At 52.8% G+C, this 17518-nt stretch overlaps 2 long non-coding RNA genes across 2 annotated transcripts; one reads left to right on the plus strand and one right to left on the minus strand.

Moving 5' to 3' along the window:
• Positions 1–915: 915 nt before the first annotated feature.
• LOC123277974 (uncharacterized) lies at positions 916–5559 on the minus strand. The gene is made up of 3 exons (XR_006515181.2): positions 5362–5559; positions 2127–2184; positions 916–1881 (listed from the first exon to the last, which is right to left on the minus strand). It is a non-coding gene; the product is annotated as an uncharacterized lncRNA (long non-coding RNA).
• A 10953-nt stretch (positions 5560–16512) lies between these two features.
• LOC139040490 (uncharacterized) lies at positions 16513–17518 on the plus strand. The gene is made up of 3 exons (XR_011494993.1): positions 16513–16619; positions 16788–16977; positions 17185–17518. It is a non-coding gene; the product is annotated as an uncharacterized lncRNA (long non-coding RNA).

Here is a 17518-nt window from a genome sequence, read left to right on the forward strand (position 1 = left end):
CAGGATGTGAGCTGGGGTTGAGCCGGGTCTGACCCCCTCCCTATCTTTGGGATTTTGGGACGGGAGGCTCAACTCCTCTGGGAGAGAGCCCCCTTACCCTCCTTCGTGCCCCTCCTCTCTTCCCCCCTCCTCCCTATTGCTCCCTAACCGACCCCCACGTTACCCACTCCCTGCGGGCGCATTTTGCGCGAGCGGCCACCAGGTGGCGTGGCAAGCCCATGCGAGGCTGGAGGGGGCCGCGCCGCGCGACCCGGGCTCGTCTTTCCAGAAGCAGGTGGGCGGGTGGCTGCAGTGCCTGGGGTCAGGGTCTGCACCGGCGGGCGGCGCCGAAGGGCTGAGCGGTCCGAACGGCTGGGATGGTGTGTTGGGAGGGGGCGACACGTTTCCTGGCGTGGCCCAGGGTCCGGGTGCGCGGTGCTAGCGACGAAACACCCTGTGTCCCCGGCGGCCGCCGGCTGGGGTGTGGTTGTTGAGAGGGACCCGGGGAAGACCCACATATAGGGTGGGCCCAGACCCGTCCAGGCCTCAGGCAGGGGCGGGGATCAAAGGGAACCGGGCAAGGGGAGCGCGGGGACTGGGGTGAAGACACGCGGGGACTGGGGTGGGGGCACGCGGGGAGTGGGGTCGGGGTTCTCGGGGACTGGGGTGGGGGCTCTCGGTAACTGGGGTCGGAGTTCTTGGGGACTGGGGTCGAGACACGCGAGGACTGGGGTCGAGGCATGCGAGGACTGGTCGAGGCACGCGAGGACTGGGGTGGGGACATGCGGGGAGTTGGATCGGGGCTCTCGGGGAGTGGGGGCGGGGCAGGACGGCCTCGGGGACGAGGGCGTCGTTGCCACATCCGAAACTCCCCGCCCCTCCGTTTCCCCGAAGTTATGCGTGGGCTCCTGCCCTGGTGTGCGAGGTGAGTTGGGGGGGTGGGGCGCCGAGGCCCGGGCTGCGGCCGGAAGTGGGCCAGCGTGTGCGAGGTGAGTTGGGGGGGGGGCCTCCCGGAGGCCCGGGCTGCGGCCGGAAGTGGGCGGGGCGCTGGCTCGGGGCCCACGGGCCCTAAAAGGTCAGCGGAGATTTGCATGACAGAATCAGAGCATGAGCGCAAGGCACCCAGCCGGTTGGTTTGGTCATGCGGGGGCTGCTTTGGGGGTGCCCCCCCTACTCTGCGCTGAGACCCTGCTGAGAAAGAAGGGGAGGCAGAGATAGGGAATGTGTCCTCGGCCTGTGACCCGTGACCTCTGCTGGGACAGAGAGCCCGGCTCAGAAAAGCGGGCACAGGTGGCCCCCGACATTACCCTTGCGCTCTGAGCCCTGGCGAGGCTGCCCCCAGCCCCCTCAGTTGGAAGGCAGCTCCCTCCACCTTGCCCTGAAGACTTCTACCCCGTGAGCCTGCCTGGCGGGCAGAGGCGGCGGCACCCTGCTTGCGGGGTGAGAGTTCGGGGACCCGCACCCCGTAGACCAGGGGCCAGCTGGAGGGAAGAGCTGGGGGACGCTGCCTGCGGCTCGCCCCTTGTTTCCCGACTGTTCTTTTGAGGACGTTTTCCTCGTGAACCGCCTTAGAAGATGGAAACAGTGTCACCCCCTGGAGCAGAGAGCAAGTTTGTCTCCTGTCCAGTTTAATTACCATAGTGTTTCCCTGGGGCAAAGGTCATGCTCAGCACAGAAGTGCCTGGTCCCCTCCCCCCAGCCCTCCTCTCCATGAACCATGCAGGCAGGTGTGGGCTGGCCCTGGCAGAGCCCCTGGGTGATGTGTCCTTACTGCTCCTGCTGTGAGGTGTCCACTGTCTGTCCCGGACCCTGGGCTTGTCTTCTGAAACTGCGGCAGGCTCACTTCTCAGCTTGCAAAGTAGGTGAAATCTCAGACCCTTCAGTGCTTCACGGAAGAACCCCCTACATTGTCCAAAGCATAGCTCAGGGCCCTTCCTCCAGAGGTGTTTGCTGCAGTCCCCAACAGCCACTCCTTCCCCCAGGCCCAGCCTTTGTCCTGATGAACTTGAGCTGATGCTAAGCCAGTGGCCAAGCAAGCTGACCCTGGCTTGGGAGCGCCATCCATCAGGACGGGGCCAGGCCTGTGCTGGGGCCCAGGGCCCAAGACCTGCCTCAGTGGCATATTGATTACTTTGGGTTCAAGTTACCTGAAAAGCAGCCAGTGCAAGAAGGACACCTCTACACTGCTCTTTCCCTTCCCTGCACCTGGAAGCCAAGAGAGACAGCTTTGTCAGAGAGTGAGGCAATTCAGGGCTAAGTCTACGTAAACAAGCATTGTTCCTGTTTTTACTCATTTACTACCCCAAACCAAACTCACATTAAATTCTTTACTAATTAAGCACCCAAACCTAAGTTTTTTTGTCCTGTCAAATCCTCACAAATTTATTCTTTCTTTACATAAAAAGATACAAAAGCTGCCTGCTTTTCGGTCACTCTCTGAGCATTATTTTAATGATCTCCCGTGCATATGTATTAAATTGGTATTTCTCCTGTTAGTTCGACATATGTTAATTTTATTATTAGTCCTGCCACAAGAACTCAAGATGGGTAGGGGACAGTTTTCCTCTCCTGGACACCTCCCCCACAAAATCAGCCCTGGGGGTGTCCTCCCGGGGCTGCCAGGCGGGAGCTTGGGGGTGGGAGTGGGGGCAGCTTTTGCTTCCTTAACACCCTGACATGGACAAGCCCACGTTGTATTCTGGGCCCCAGTTGGCTTCCGTCCTGTTTTCCAGCCCAGATCTTCCCTCAGCACTTTCCCCAGTTCAGGGTAACAGAAGTTACACTTTCAGATCCAACAGCAGCGTAGAGAGGCCCTGAGGCTGTGACAGCAGCATTCAAAATGCCCAGATCTGAACACCAACCCTTTCCCAATATCCGGTATTCCAGGAAAACATCACAGGACGGTAATTAATCCTTTCCCTCAGTAAGCTAAGCCTCAGAGAAATTGAACTGAAATTCCTAAGTTCAAGTCAAAAAATGTTCAAGTCCTAGGAAGGAAAACAATCCCAAACACGGGGAAAAACAGACCGTAGTCATGAAAACAAAGTCCCTGGCTCTGCTTCCCATTAGCAGCCACGTGATTTCCCGGCTCCTGCTCCCCCTGCGGCAGCGGGTGGATCCCAGGCAGGAAGGTGGACCATCCCACCCGCAGACCCGCCCAGGCACGTACTGGGAGCCAGCCTCTGTGTTTTGCTGCTTCCTGGCAGTAAGTTTGACATGAAACCCACAGTTTGAGGTTTTGCTTTAAGGATCCAAAAAGATTGTTTGGTTTTGAATCTTTCTCAGGGTCTTCTGTGCCTCCGCCCTCCTCTCCCTGTCTCCAGGGTTGGACCAACAACACCCAGAGTCTCTCTCCTTTAAAAAAGCCGGAGAGTCAGTAGGATGACTGTGATGTTCACATCACCAGGCCCACACCCACAAAACTTAGAAAATGCATGTCCCCACTTCTCAGAGATCTTCCAGAAGAAAGCCCAGGGCTCCCCAGGAGTGGAGACTGGGGGCATCCAAGGGAGAAAGGAGAGACAGAGATGGAAACCCCCTGATGGTTCAGATGGTAACACAGCTCACAGCCCTGCTGCCTCAGCCAGAACCCCAGGTGGAGAGTGATGAGGATTTTTAGGCTGCTTAATTTTAAAACAGTTTATGATGAGGATTTTTAGGCTGGTTACTTTTAAAACTACAGATAAGAAGCAGGTTCCAAGGAGTGGAATTTGTTTGCCCTTTGATCAGAGGCAATTGCATTTGTAACATGCCTCCCTCTCTGGAATTTGTTTGCCCCTTGTTGGGAAAACATTTACATTTCTCAGGGAAACCTCTATCTATGAAGATGCCTCCCTCTCTGAGCCAGGAGGAAGGGGGGATGGCCTTATCTTTGAAGACTGTTTGGCAACCTCGTGTAACTGACCCCCCACCCCAAAATCCTCCTTTGTCTTTAGCCGAGGATAATATTTGAGCGGTGACTTCTGCCATTTACTCAATCCGGTTTGATTCTTATCTAAAAGTTGTGGGACCACCAACTGGCCAGACCAAACGGGCACTAATAAAGAGATAACTCACACACCTATGCCTTAAATATTGGCCCCAACCCTCAGTTCGGGGCAGCGGCAGCAGCAGAAGCTCCGACTGCCCATGGGTCCTGTCCCCACGCACCAGCTCTGCCTGCCCATGGGTCCTGTCCCCATGCCAGCGGGGGCAGCAGCAGCGGCTCTGCCTGCCCATGGGCTCTGTCCCCATGCCAGCGGGGGCAGCAGAAGCAGCGGCAGCAGCAGAAGCTCCGACTGCCCATGGGTCCTGTCCCCATGCTATTCCACACTATTCTCTAAATAAAAGAGCACTACTGCCAGATCTTGAGAGTCTAAGAAATCTTTCTTTCGACTCCTCGGCTCACCGACCCCGCATCAGAGAGGATGGATGCCAGGCAGGACCCGGACGCCTCTGCCTGGGCCCCTCGCTCGCTTTGGCGCCGAGGAGGCCTGCCCTGCACCCTCACTCCAACGCCCTCATGTCAGGGAGCCCCAGGAAACGGAGCAGCTCCCCTGTACCTGGAGCACAGGGAGACTTTAAAGAAAAACACACAGTTGAGGAACAGAGTGTGGGCACTGAAGCATCACACCAGATGGACCCTCAGCTCTAAAAAGCCCTATTCACACAGTTAAAGACGCAAACCCTGAGCAGGAGTAACAGCCAAGTTTCAGTCCTGGGCACGCCCTCCACGTTAACTCCGTGTGTGGGGCCAGAACAGACACGGCCCAGGAACGGAACAGGAAGTCCAGGGCCGCCCGAATGCCGACGGAGCCCAGCGCAGTCACAGTGGACTTGTAGAGAAACAGGCTGGGATCTGTATGCAGATCTGAAACCATACAGGCACCAAAGAAAGGCTTTCTAAGACTGAAAATGCAGATGCAGCAAAAGAAAGGTGAATTAATTTGACTATGTAAACAGTTGTTTAAATCTGCATGACAAAAAACACTGTAAACAAAGGAAAAAGATCACTGAGAAACCAGGAGAACATATTCGGAACACACACCACAGACAGAGGGCTAATATCCCTCATAGGTCAAGAAATCTGAAACCTTGAAGGACAAAGGACCAAAAGCTGAATAAGAAAAATGGAGAAAAGACATGATCAGACAATCTACATTAAAAAAAAAGTGACCCTCAAATATATGGAAAAAATATTAAACTCACTCATTAGAAAAATACAAATTAAATTGACTGAGATTTCACTTCTCACCTGTCAAACTGGCAAAAATTTTAAAATGTGACACACTCTGTTGGTGAAGCTGCTGGGAAGCCAGCCCACTCCTGCATCTCTGGGGGATGCAAACGGTACAATTCTGGAGGAAATTTGCTCCTACCTAGCAAAAATACACGTGCACTCACCTTACACCAAGCAATCCCATTTTAGGAATCTGCCTCACCATACGTCTCCAACAATGTGGAAGTACACATGCACAAGGGCGTGTTGTCTGCAGCCGCAAAGGGCAAGGAATGACAGGTACCGCCAAGGCTACTTGGTTGTTTAAGCAATCAAAGTTTATCGCTAAAGGGAAACAGAACAAGGAGCAGGGATAAAGGGGAACAACAAATCGGCACTTACAACATCCGCACCGCAATCAGCCGGGGAACTCCCCATAGTTTGTATGGCAGCCAGGAGCACTGATTGTCTGGGTCTGAGGCAAAGCGTCCTCTCCTCAGCGAGACTCCCAACTGTTCTATGTCTGTGAGTCCCTTTTATCCTAAGGTTTCTCTAGGTTCTGACTCAAGGTTGTAGACATTTGGATATTTTGAGTTATTTCTTCTTGTTCCCATGAATGGGATGTTTCTACACTCCAGTCAGGTGCCCGTCGGGGTGGCCAGCCCAGACAAGGAACATGATGCAGGACATATTCTTTGTAACTTGTGCCTTAGAGTCAAGGCCGAAGTGGCCGTCTTTGGCCCCGAAACCAGACACGTTCCTTCGTGTAGGGACCAGGCCCAGCGTCCTTGGAAGGCGGGAAGGTCAATGAACTCTGTACAGGTGTCCATTGCAATGCTTTTGTACTTGCAAAACATTAGAAGAAACTAAATGTCTGCTCGTAAAAGATGATTGAATAAATCGTGGTTGGTGCACACAGTAGAGTACTAAGCAGCTGGGAAAAAGAATGGGGCAGATGGCTATAAACTGATGCATGGTTCCCAGGCCACGTCTCAAGTGAGAAAGCAAAGCACAAAAGCTCATCTGAGTGCACAGCCTTTAATCTGAGAAGGAAAGTGATAGGAGAAAACACATGTGTGTGCGCTCACTTGTGAAAATGCAGTACAGGAAGGAGAAACCACAGGTGAAGAGAGTGGTTGCCTACCAGGGTGGGAGGGGGCAGACGTCTCTGGGTCTCTCTTTTTATAGAAATTCACCAGCTGGAACCAAAGTAATGCTTCACATACCCGAAAACAAACAAGAAACTTAAACCTCTCAGGACTGGGGAAAATTTGAGATGGAATCCACACCTAAGAGATGAATCCAACGTCACGACCTGGCCTGCACGCGGGGAGGCAGAGGGGGGGAAGGGCACCACTGTCGCCGTGGAGACGGCAGCGGGAGGGGATGTGGGCTGGAGACCAAGGAGCTGCCGGTGCATGTTGTAGTTAGCAATGGGGTTTCCTCAGGGCGATGCTCTAGAAATTCTGAACCTCTTTTACCTGCCGTTGGGGACTGAACAAATATGTCAATCTTTGTAAAAAAGAGCTGGATTCTCTCTGTTGCAGAACGACGTCAGGAGTAGGAAGGGGAGGCCTTGCACGAGCCCCACAGAGTCATATGGGAGTCTCAGGGGTCAGCATGAACTCGCAGCTTTTAGTCTGTATCCAGAAACACAGGGACCAACAGATGTCTGTGTGTGTGGAGTAGTATGCGTGCATGCATTTCCCATCTCTGTGGAGAGGGCCCAGCAGCCACAATGCCCGCAGCAAGGAGCACATCTGTACCCAGATCCGGGCTCCTCAGACCGTCCTCCAGTGAAGGAACCAGGGTCCTCTGGAGAAATGGCCAGTTCAGGCCCAGGGAAGGAGATGCCCAAGGTGGGCCTGGACCGTCTTGTGCGCTAGAACGTAAGGCAGTGCTCAAAATCACAAACAAAACCAGAGAAAGGCTGTGAAAGAGCGCAGGAGGCAACCCGGAGGAGCTCCGAACAGCAAACTCTGGAGCTGTTTCAGCAACAACGTGGAAAGCGCTGGATTGTGGGCCAGAGAATAAAGTGAGTATCTGTATGTCCTTCCTGATCTAAGCAAGACAATGGTTAAATAAACAAGTGGAGGGTGAGGGACAGCTCCTCCCGACTGCAGAATTCCAGCGAATCAACGTGGACGGAGAGAGGAAAATGAAACCACCCTCGGGCAGACTCTGCAGTGGACATGCTGTGGACAGGATCCACCAGGGGACACGGAATTCATAGGGGAAAGCTTGAAGGGAAATGCAGTTTGCATAGTCTTAAATACACTGATTATTAATTATCTACAATATATTATCCCACTATATTAATTATCTACAAAGAAAACAGTAATTTTATGTGGAGACACCCAGTAGACACCACCTACCCAGTGATCAAGGTCAATGTCACCAGTAGTAACACATCAGCATTGCGAGCTCCGTGACGTGACGCCGAGAGGGTCTCAACAGCATTTCCGCAGTGTTGTTGCCAAAAACACATAACCTCACTGCAAAAGTGAGAGCCCCCCGAATACACAAATCAAGGGACGCTCTGCAAAACAGCCGATGGTACTTTTCAAGTGTATTAAGATCATGAATGAGAAGGAGAGATTGAAGGGGTTTTACGGGCTGGCGGAGGCTGAGAGAAATAACAACTAAATGCAGCGTGGGATCCTGGAACAGAAAAAGGACATTTGGGAAAAACTGGTGAAGCACGAATGAGGTCCTCGGCTTAGCTGACAGTATGGCGCCAGTGTTGGCTCCTGCTGTGATCGGGAACCACGGGTGAGATGTTGTCAGCAGGGAATCTGTGAGGGAGGAACAGCAGCTCTCTGAGCTATTCTTGCAATTTTCCCATATGTCTTAAATTGCTTCAAACCACAAAGCTAGACAAAAATCAATGTTAGGCACGTTGAAATAAATAGCTGCTTTCCAGCTGTGTGACCTTGGGCAGGTTACCTAACATCTCTGTGCCTCCATTTCCTCTTCTAAAATAAGGAAAATAACAGCAGCCCTCTCATCAGGTTGTTGTGAGGATTCAATCTATTGATATATGTACCACATTGAGAGCAGTGCTTGGTGCAGACTCAGTACCCTGGAAGTGGCAGCATATATCACTCTTAAGATGACCAGCAGTGTAAACTGGCCCAACTGAGGGCAGGTTAGTGTATTGGAAGGCCCTTCGAGAGCTGTCCCCAGAGGTGACGTGGAGGAGTGAAGAGATGGGAAATGCAAGATAAAGCTGAGAGATGCAGGGGCAAGAGGCAGAAGTGCACATGTGTCCTGGAACAGGAGGAAAAAGGAGATGGAGGGGAAGACTTGAAACAGTGAAGAAAGAGTGAAGACAGACTTCCCAGAGTTAAAGAAAGTTGGAGGGCCTCAGACTGGAAGACCACGAAGAGGCAAGATGAGAAATAACCCACACTTTGATGCACGGCAGTGAAGTTTACGAGTCTCAAAGAAAAGTTTCCGGAGAGGGAAAGTTCCACAGAGAAAAACAGGTCACCTATGTGGAACAAGAATCGCAATGACACCAGATTTCTCACGCACCAGGTGAGAAGACTATATGGTGGTATTTTAAAGTATGGAGAGAAAAAAAAATCTAGAATTTACTATCCAGCCGAATTGTCTTTCAAATATGAGCATAATAAAGACATTTCCAGCAATCCTCAGAATGTGTCCCTCCCAGACACCTGCACTGAAACCATTCTCGGAGGAGAAACCAGAAAAGAAAAACTAACCCAGGAAAAGCTGTGAGCTGCCGAGGAAATGAGCGGGCAAATGCCTTTGCAGAGTCTGTCCCTGTCTCAGGACCAAACCACCACCAACGAAAAGGACGCAGGTGAAGGAAATGCAGCTGTACAAACCCCAATAAAATTCTAGGTGAAACCGGTGTGGGGGGAGGGGATGAAAGGGACGCAAGAGGAAATGCCGAGGAGCCGGTGGCCGGGGGTCTTGTGCTCAGAGCAGGTCCTGAGAACAACCATCACAAAACATACCCAGACCATGCTGTGTCCACCACCCACAACATGTCTTGGCACAAAGTAGGCACTCAATAAGTATGTGTTGAATAAGTGAATGAGTGTAATTTCTTATAAAAGTTATAAAATAAAATGTAACCTGTCCCGTGAAAAGCAATAAGAAAGACAAAAGAAAAAGGGGAGCAAATCGTAAATATAAAAAATGCAACAGAAATAAGTCCTATTGTTACAACATATGAATTAAAAGACAGACATCCAACAAGAGATACAACTTAAGAAAAGATCCAGAAACATGGAGAAATCTCAGTCTCTGAAATTGGGTTTGGGATTCCAGGCGCTTCCAGAATCATCAGGAGCCTCCTGGGTGAGTTATGATCCCAGACCTGGAATCAGCTCTGCGCCCAGCACCCAAAGGTCAACAGACAAGATAACATGGTTGAGGATCAGCAGGAAAAACAGACAATAGAAACTCTGGATACTGGAATTTCCAGGTAATAACCCAGCTGTGTCGACGATGATCTTGGAGGTAAAAGGTAAACTTGAACATTTTAGCATGGGATGGGAAACCATAAAAAGTGACACTGCAGATCTGAAAAGGACCTAAATAGAAATTCTAGGACTGCAAGATAGAGTAACCAAACTTAAGGGCTCAGTGGATGGGCCAGCAGCACATGGAACACGGCTGGAGAGGACATACACCTGGGTCCCCGGATCTTGTTCCCAGGCTGCTTCCAGGGGAGGGGGATGCTGCCAGCTCAACGGCTTCCCTCTGAGAAGAAGACGGACGAGATGGCAGCGTTCAGACAGAAGCACAGAGGCAGTGTGAGAAGCAGACAAGAGTGTAAGAGATCCTGAAGACGGAGTGACAACTTTTAATGTATGGTTAGTTGGAGTTCCAGAAGGAGGGGGGATGGAGAAGGGGGAAAATCAATATCTGAAACTATAATGATGAAAATTTTCCAAAACCCTCGGCAGACATTGACACGCAGATTTAAGAAACCGGAGAAGTCTCTCCCAGAATAAATAAAAATGAATGCACACCTCAACACATCGTAGTAAAATTGCAGAAAAGCACAGTTATAAACAAAATCATAGACAGCCTGATAAAAACACAGGTTTCCTAATAAGGGCAAGGATGACGTCGGTGGCTGACCTCACAGAAACAGCTGAAGCAGAAGACAGTGGGATGGTATCTTCAGCGCCAACCTCCACTTCTACACCAAGTGAAACTGCGAGAATGGAGGTGAAATACAGATATTTTCAGGGAAACAAAGACCGAGGACTCCGGCCATTCAGCCCACTGAAGGCTGAAGGGAGCTCATCACACCAAAGGAAAACGGTCTGGACAAGAATGAGCCAGAGGGAGGGACGAACAGCAAAGAAACCTGTGTGTACGTGGTCGGTATAAACAAGAATTAGTTGTACCCGGCGATGATGGCAACATCTCGATGCATTAGGACATGAAAATTGAAGAGCACAGCTAAGTGGCATGATCAGGAGGGGGGCCATGGGATCAAGGGGCTCCGAGGCCCCCCCGTCATTGACCAGGGAAAGGCACCCTAGGGTCTCCAATGCTGAGAAACCAGAGTTATGTCGTAATTTATAGGGTAAGCACTAAACTAACAGGAAAAGAGTGGAATATTCAAGCTCTTGGATGAAATCATCAAGTAACAAACATCAGACAATGTGGAGATGTTGTCAGTATCAGCAGGACAGTCTGCGAGGTTGCTGCATGCAAAGCTCCTGTTACAAACGTTGGTTGATTTCTGTCGCCGGCCAATGGTCATCAAACGTAAGGAAGGGGCCGGACTTCTCGGGTAGGTTGACTGCCGAAGCGGCCCTGAGTCTCCACTCCCCCCAACAAGGGCCTGGATGTGGGGCTGGGAGTCACTGCGGCCAGTTTTCAGTAATCCACACTTGCTCCAGTTAGTGACTGTGGTGAGAGTGTGACGTGGGCCAGTTCCAAGACTGGACCTCAGGAGTCCCTGCGTGCTTCTACTCTCTCTGGGGACCCTGCCATGGCTGTAAGGACACCCTGGGGTAACTTCTTGGAGGATGAGAGATCCCCGGTCAGCTGGACCAGGTCAGCTGAAACTCCTAGAGATTTCATGCTCTTGAGCAAAAACAAGCATTTATTGGTTTGTACCACTGAGGTTTTGTGGGTGTTTATTATGCAACTTTATTGTGGCAACAGATAATTGCTGCAACCTAATTCATCACTGGGGACATGAAAATTAAAACCAAAAGGAGATGGCACTACACAACTCCCAGAGTGGCTGCCCGTCGAGACGGGGGCCCCTCAGGGCCTGTTGTGGGGGGTGCGTTGCAAAAACCACTGTGGAAAGCAATCTGGCCCGGTCCCCTGATGGGAGACACACGTATCCCACGACCCAGTACACATTCGACAGAAACGCAAATTCAACGTAGGAGAGGTGCGTGCACACAGGGGCCTGAAGCAGCATTGTTCCCAGGAGCCACAAGCTGCAAGCAACGCAGAACATCCACAGTGGAACAGATGAGCTGTGGTATGTTTATATAATGGAAAACAAGACAGAAATTAGGATAAAGGATCTTTAGCAACCCGGGTGAGGCTCACGGATGCAATGTTGAGTGAAGGAATGGAGGCATCGAAGAAAACACACAGTATGGCTCCATTTACAGCAGTTCCAAACAAGCAACATTAAACCATAGTGTTCAAGTTTCTCTTACACACAATCAGGTTTGGTTTAACCCACACTTAGGGGTTAAAACTTGGATGAAACGCAGGAGTGTGCTCACCACAGAAGTCCAGAGAGGGGTGACCTTCATGGGAAGGGAGGCTCGGTGCAGGAAAGGCTGGGCAGCTGCCCTCCAGGATATTGGCAATGTATTGGTCTTTGACTTGGGTGGTATTTTCATACGTGTTTGCATTTTAGCAATTCATTAGGCAGTGCTCTTTATGTTTTATGCCCTTGGCTGTATGTTTGCTAAATTTCACAATAAGGAAAGGTTTAAATTATTCTCACCCAATAACACAGACTCTGAATATATCAGGCAATGGCCGATGGAAATGTTAGGAAAACGGACTCCTCGGTAATTGTGTTTCTGAAGTCACGAAAATCCTGCCGGGAAAAGGTTTGGAGAACACGTGGAGCCAAGGCTAGAATCTCAATGGATGAGAGACTAAGCTGAGCCTAGAGGTGGCTGCCACAAGGAACAGTGCACCAGTCAGGGTGGGCTGGGCCAGGCTGTGTAACAAACAACCCCAAATACACGTCCTGTTCTTGCTACTCCCCCAGTAAGTGTCAGGTAGGGACTCTGCTTCCCACAGTCGTGCGGGGACCAGCTTCCACCTTGACCTGCGCCTCCACACCCACTGCAGCAGAAGGAAGGACACTCGGTGGGTCACACCCTGGATTTGCCCAGATTTGAAGGTGGGGGGAGATGCAAGCCCAGCAGCTGCTCCAGAGAGCCAAGCATCTGGTGACGAGTGCCAATGATGGCCACCTTCAGACGCCTGGTCACAAAGAACTTGGGGACTCTCCTTCCTGTATGCAAAATACCCCTCCCCCCGCAGCCATCCCACCCTCTCCTCCAGTCTCGTGAAGATCAAAGTGGATGCAGCGTCCTGGATCAGGCAGCGACGTCCGGCAGGCACTGGAGAACTGAGCAGCTTTCCCAGTCCCCTCTCACCCACGAAGAGTTGGGGTCACAGTCTCTTTGGGTCTAGGCTGTTTTGGGAGAGGGGGCACTACAACTCCTTCATATATTGAATCAGCTTTTTAAAAATTTGATTTAACTTCAGGCAGGTTCCTGTGCCCATCGTTACACCCATAGCTCCTTTTTCCCCACAGTTCTAGGGTACCGCTCGGTTCTCAGCCCAGCTCCGGACTTGAAGGCAGGGGCTGGGACTTGTCGGGCTTGATGCGCGAGCCACACCCGCGATTCCCCTCCTTCAGCATTGCTGAGTTTTACACCTCGGGAGCCTGTAATTTTATCTTTTACTGGCTGCAGTTGGAAAGCTGTCATCTCTCCTGAGGCTGCAAGGCTCCACTCTGGATTTTCTCCACATCCTTTCATTCTTGCTCACCCACCAGGCGATTCTCTCCTGAGCTCACGAAGCCCAAATACACAGCCGACAGCGAACAGCACGATGACGGTTTGCTGTCCAACATCTTATTCTAGGGCAGATCAAAAACTGAATCCCAAATATCACAGGGAGCCATTTAACCACCAATTTCCTCACTGCTTGTATTAGGCTGGGCTCTCCAGAGGAACAGAACCAGGGGGTATACAGAAAGAGAGCTATTACTAGGAACTGGCTCGCGTGGTTATGGGGCCCATGATCTGCTGTCAGCGAGCTGCAGGGCCATGGAGTCCATGGCGTAGCTCTGGCTCGGGTCTGAGTCTGAAGGCAGGAAAGGACGGATGTCCCAGCTCACAGGCAGTCGGGCGGAGAGAGCGCATTCTCCCTCACTCCTATTCTATTCAGGCCTCCTAAGGAATGGACAAGGGCCACCGCACCGGGGAGGACGGTCTGCTTCACTCAGTCCATGGTTCAAACATTAATCTCATCCAGCAAACCCTCGGAGAGGTGCCCAGAGTCCTGTTTGGCCCAAAGTCTGGGCCCTGCGGCCCCGGTAACTTTCCTTACCCGGGTCGCTCTCTCCAGCCTCGAGCAGAGCCCCCGCTGCCTGGCAGCTGGCTCTGGGCCAAGGCCACGTGTTCCACGTCTGCACTTGTGGTGGTGCTTCGCTGTGTCGGTCAGCGCGAGCCAGACTGTGCTGGGGTGGTAAACGAGCCTGACTCTCAGCGACTTCAAGGCAAGCTTTATTTCCTGCTCCTGCGAGTGCTCAGTGTGGGTCCAAGTAAGGCCCTCGCCCAGGGGCCCCAGGCGGACTCCCCTAACGTGGGCTTCCATGGTTGCCACAGGAAGTGTGGCAAGTCTCTTGTCGCAGCGAGCCCCCAATCACGTCTGACTTCTCAAGGTGGCGGGGAAGTGCCTTCCTTGCACTTGCGCAGGAAGAGGAGAGCAGGTGTCCTGGTGAACAGCACAAATAACTATTGCAGAGTCAAGTGGATGAGTTCAGGGAACTGGCGGGTTTACAGAGGACAGTGGGAGATGACCTGCAGGAGGCGGCCAGGAGCCAGGAGGGTACCTCCAGCACCCCTAGGCTCCACGTATTGGATAAGTGGGTGTGGACGAGAACCCAGCCTCCCCCTGAAACTCACAGAAGAAGACTTTCCACCCTTATTTCTATGTAAAGCAAAATTCTGTTTGTACCCTCCTCCATCTTGGCCAGTAAGGGACCCTGTCGAGACTTCCTTCTTCTTTGAAATGCTAACTCCCACGACAAGACAGGGAGGAGGGCACTGGGGGCCTCAGAAGCTCCGGGAGAGAGCTAGGAGGGAACCCTGACCTGGGAGGGCTCTCAGAGAGCAGAGCGGGAGGGACGAGAAGGAGCCAGAGGGGATGATCCACGTGGAAGGGGCTACAGAGGGGCTGTGGTGCAGGGGCTGGCGTAGGACGCCCGATGTCTCTGTTCTGTTAGGGGAACAGTGCAGTGGTCATTGCAGCTAGATCACAGGAACTACCTGACCACAGGTACCACCTCTCTCTGCTCTGATGTCCTCATCTTTCCGTGGGGTGGACGGAGGCAGGAAGGAAAGCATGTAATTTCAGGAAGGCCCTGGCCAATGGGGGGTACTGCCTCCTCCCAAGGCTCCTCTGAGCGATCTGCTTTCTGGGTACCCCTGGATCCTTCCTCTCAAGCTCCTTGGCCCTTATATAAAATGATGGGGGATGGAGGGGGGGGTGGGGCTGCACAAGTATGCTGGCCCCGTGCTCCAGAGCTGCTGCCAAATGCCCTGGAGTCCTCCTGTCTCCCACCACAGCCACCTCCTCACATCACAGAGCGCCCAGTGTTCCTGTTCCTGGGGGACCCTAGGGAGAGGGCCTGGAAGGCTCCTTGGGGGCAGGCAACGCAGACTGCTGGGTCCTGATCTGCAACCACGAAATGTAACTGAAAGTTCAGTCTCTTAACCCAATGCCAACCCAAATAAGGAGAACACGGACTTGAGTGAAAAAGGAAAGGCTTTTCTTTCTTTGCCAGGCAGAGGGAGCACAGCAAGGGCCAGTGCTTCAAAAGTTGCTAGCTCCCTTTTAAGAAACGGGTGGGGGTTTTTATTTGGGGTTTTAGGTAGGGGAGGGGGCGGTGGCCTTCTTGGTCAGCATTTCCCATCGGCCTGTGTCTGGGGCTGCTCCCAGCAGAGGAGACAAAGGATTTCTCAGCTGAGCGTCCCTGGATGTATGTCTCCGTGGTGGAGGGTACACTCTGGCGTCAGGAAGCTGAGGAGTTGGGCCCGGGAGGTTTCAGTTTCCTGATGTTCTCTGGACGTTAGTTTCTCTGTAAAAGAAGCTCGAGGGCTAGTGATGAGCCGCAGCTTTAGTGGGAGCCCAGTGCCAGCCCACCGGGGCTTGAACAATGTGTAACTTCTATTTGTTGGTAAAGCCCAGGGAGTCACAGGTTAAAGAGACAGACGTTTACACATGAGTATAACTAAAGACCCAGGGACCTGGGAATGTGTGCTTTTAGTTTTAACCCCATGCATGCTGGGGTCACTTCAGGGGAACTGATAGCAGGGATGGTATCAAGTAAGAGCGTGTCACAGCAACACCCAGACCCCACCTGCGGCCTGGAGGCAGAAGGAGGAAAGAACAACAGACTTCAGAGAGGAGGCGTGGAACTGCCCAGGTTTGGGCTCTGGGGGTGGGGGTGGAGGGAGTCCTTCGGGGCCTGGAGTGTGGAGTCCCAGTGAGGGCCTGGTGGGGGCCCTGCCTGGGGACAGTGAGGTTCTGCAGCAGGCTTGGGGCTGGGCTGGGGGAGAGGATGGGTGACTGTCAGGCTGGGGAAACGTCCCCAGGGCCAATCCACAGCCCTAAAGGAAGAGGTGGGTCAGCAGAGACAGGACCTGACCTGACTGCCTGGGACAGGAAGCCCCCCTTAGACCACAGCCCTTCCTCCAACCCTGCCTGAGAGTAACTTGAGACTCAGTCATTTGTTCCACCTTCCTAGTTCCAGCCAATTCACCAATTTACGAAAGACCATGAAATAGAAGCTTCTGAGAAAGCAGAACTACTGAGTTGAGATGTGGAAAGGGGACCCCGAGATGGGGGCTGAGCTACACCAAGGACCATCCTCCTGCATCCGGTCCTCACTGCACAAATGGTCATAGCTCCACATCGAGACCACACTTTCCAGCCCTTCTTCACTGGCTTCCAGATCAGTGTCCCATAACATAAGACATGTCCGGGGACAAGAAAGGGGTGGTTGTGATGGGGGCACCCCAAGGCTCAGCTCCCATGACAACCACCGTGATCAACATCCACAGCGAGTCCCCCATTCGCGACCATGTCATCTGGTCCCTGTTCAACACGCTCTTCATGAACTGGTGCTGCCTGGGCTTCGTGGCATTTGCCTTCTCCGTGAAGATGGGTGGGTGCATGGGGGATTCCCCAGAAAGTGTGTGTCTGCCGGCTAGGTCCCCACCCAGATGGCACCTGGGGTGTGGGAGGCCTTGTGTGTGTGTGTGGGTGTGCGCATAGATCACAATGAGGCTGCATGAGGTGCACGGCCATGGCCACGGTCTGACTTTGTCCCCAGGACTCCAGGGAATTCCTCTACTGATCAAACGAGAAATTGCATCCCTCAGACTCAGGATGGGGCTCCGAGGATCTCTCAGAAGGAACAAAGGGACTCACAGGGAACGCTGCCCCATTGCGGGGCGAGCAGCCAGTGAAGAGGCCAGAGCAGAGGGAGGAGGAGCCTGAGGCCTACTGGAGAGGCTGAGTCTGTGAGAAAGGAGATGGAGGCCCAGCTGGGAGGGCCCACGGGGCACTGTGCTGCTCAGGCTCCAGGGGACGGGACGGGGTGGCCCCATCTGGGTGAAGAGCAGGTGCAGGCTGCTCTGGGCAGGGACCAGGCAGGGAAGGACCTGAGTCACCTCAGCTGGCTCTCCCAGACCCCCTCCAGGTCCCTCTCACTGTGTCTTCTCCCCCAGTCTAGGGACCGGAAGATGGTGGGTGATATGACTGGGGCCCGGAGCTACGCATCCACTGCCAGGAGCCTGAACGTTGCTGCCTTGGTCCTGGGCGTTGCTGTGACTATCGTTTTCATCGGTATTTTCACTGCTAGCGCTAGTGTCATTTACTACCAGATTTCCGGGCATCCGGACGGTGACATCTAGCTGCTCACAGCCTGGCCCCGACCCACCTCACCTTGCTGGCCCAGCATCCTGAGCTGTTGGCCCTAACCCCTCACCCCACGCCTTTCCACAGCACCATGTACAGACATACCTGTCTACACCTGGATTCAATAAAGTTCACTTGCATGTG

Source organism: Equus asinus, chromosome 17, assembly GCF_041296235.1.
Source record: "Equus asinus isolate D_3611 breed Donkey chromosome 17, EquAss-T2T_v2, whole genome shotgun sequence".
Lineage (NCBI taxonomy): Eukaryota > Metazoa > Chordata > Mammalia > Perissodactyla > Equidae > Equus > Equus asinus.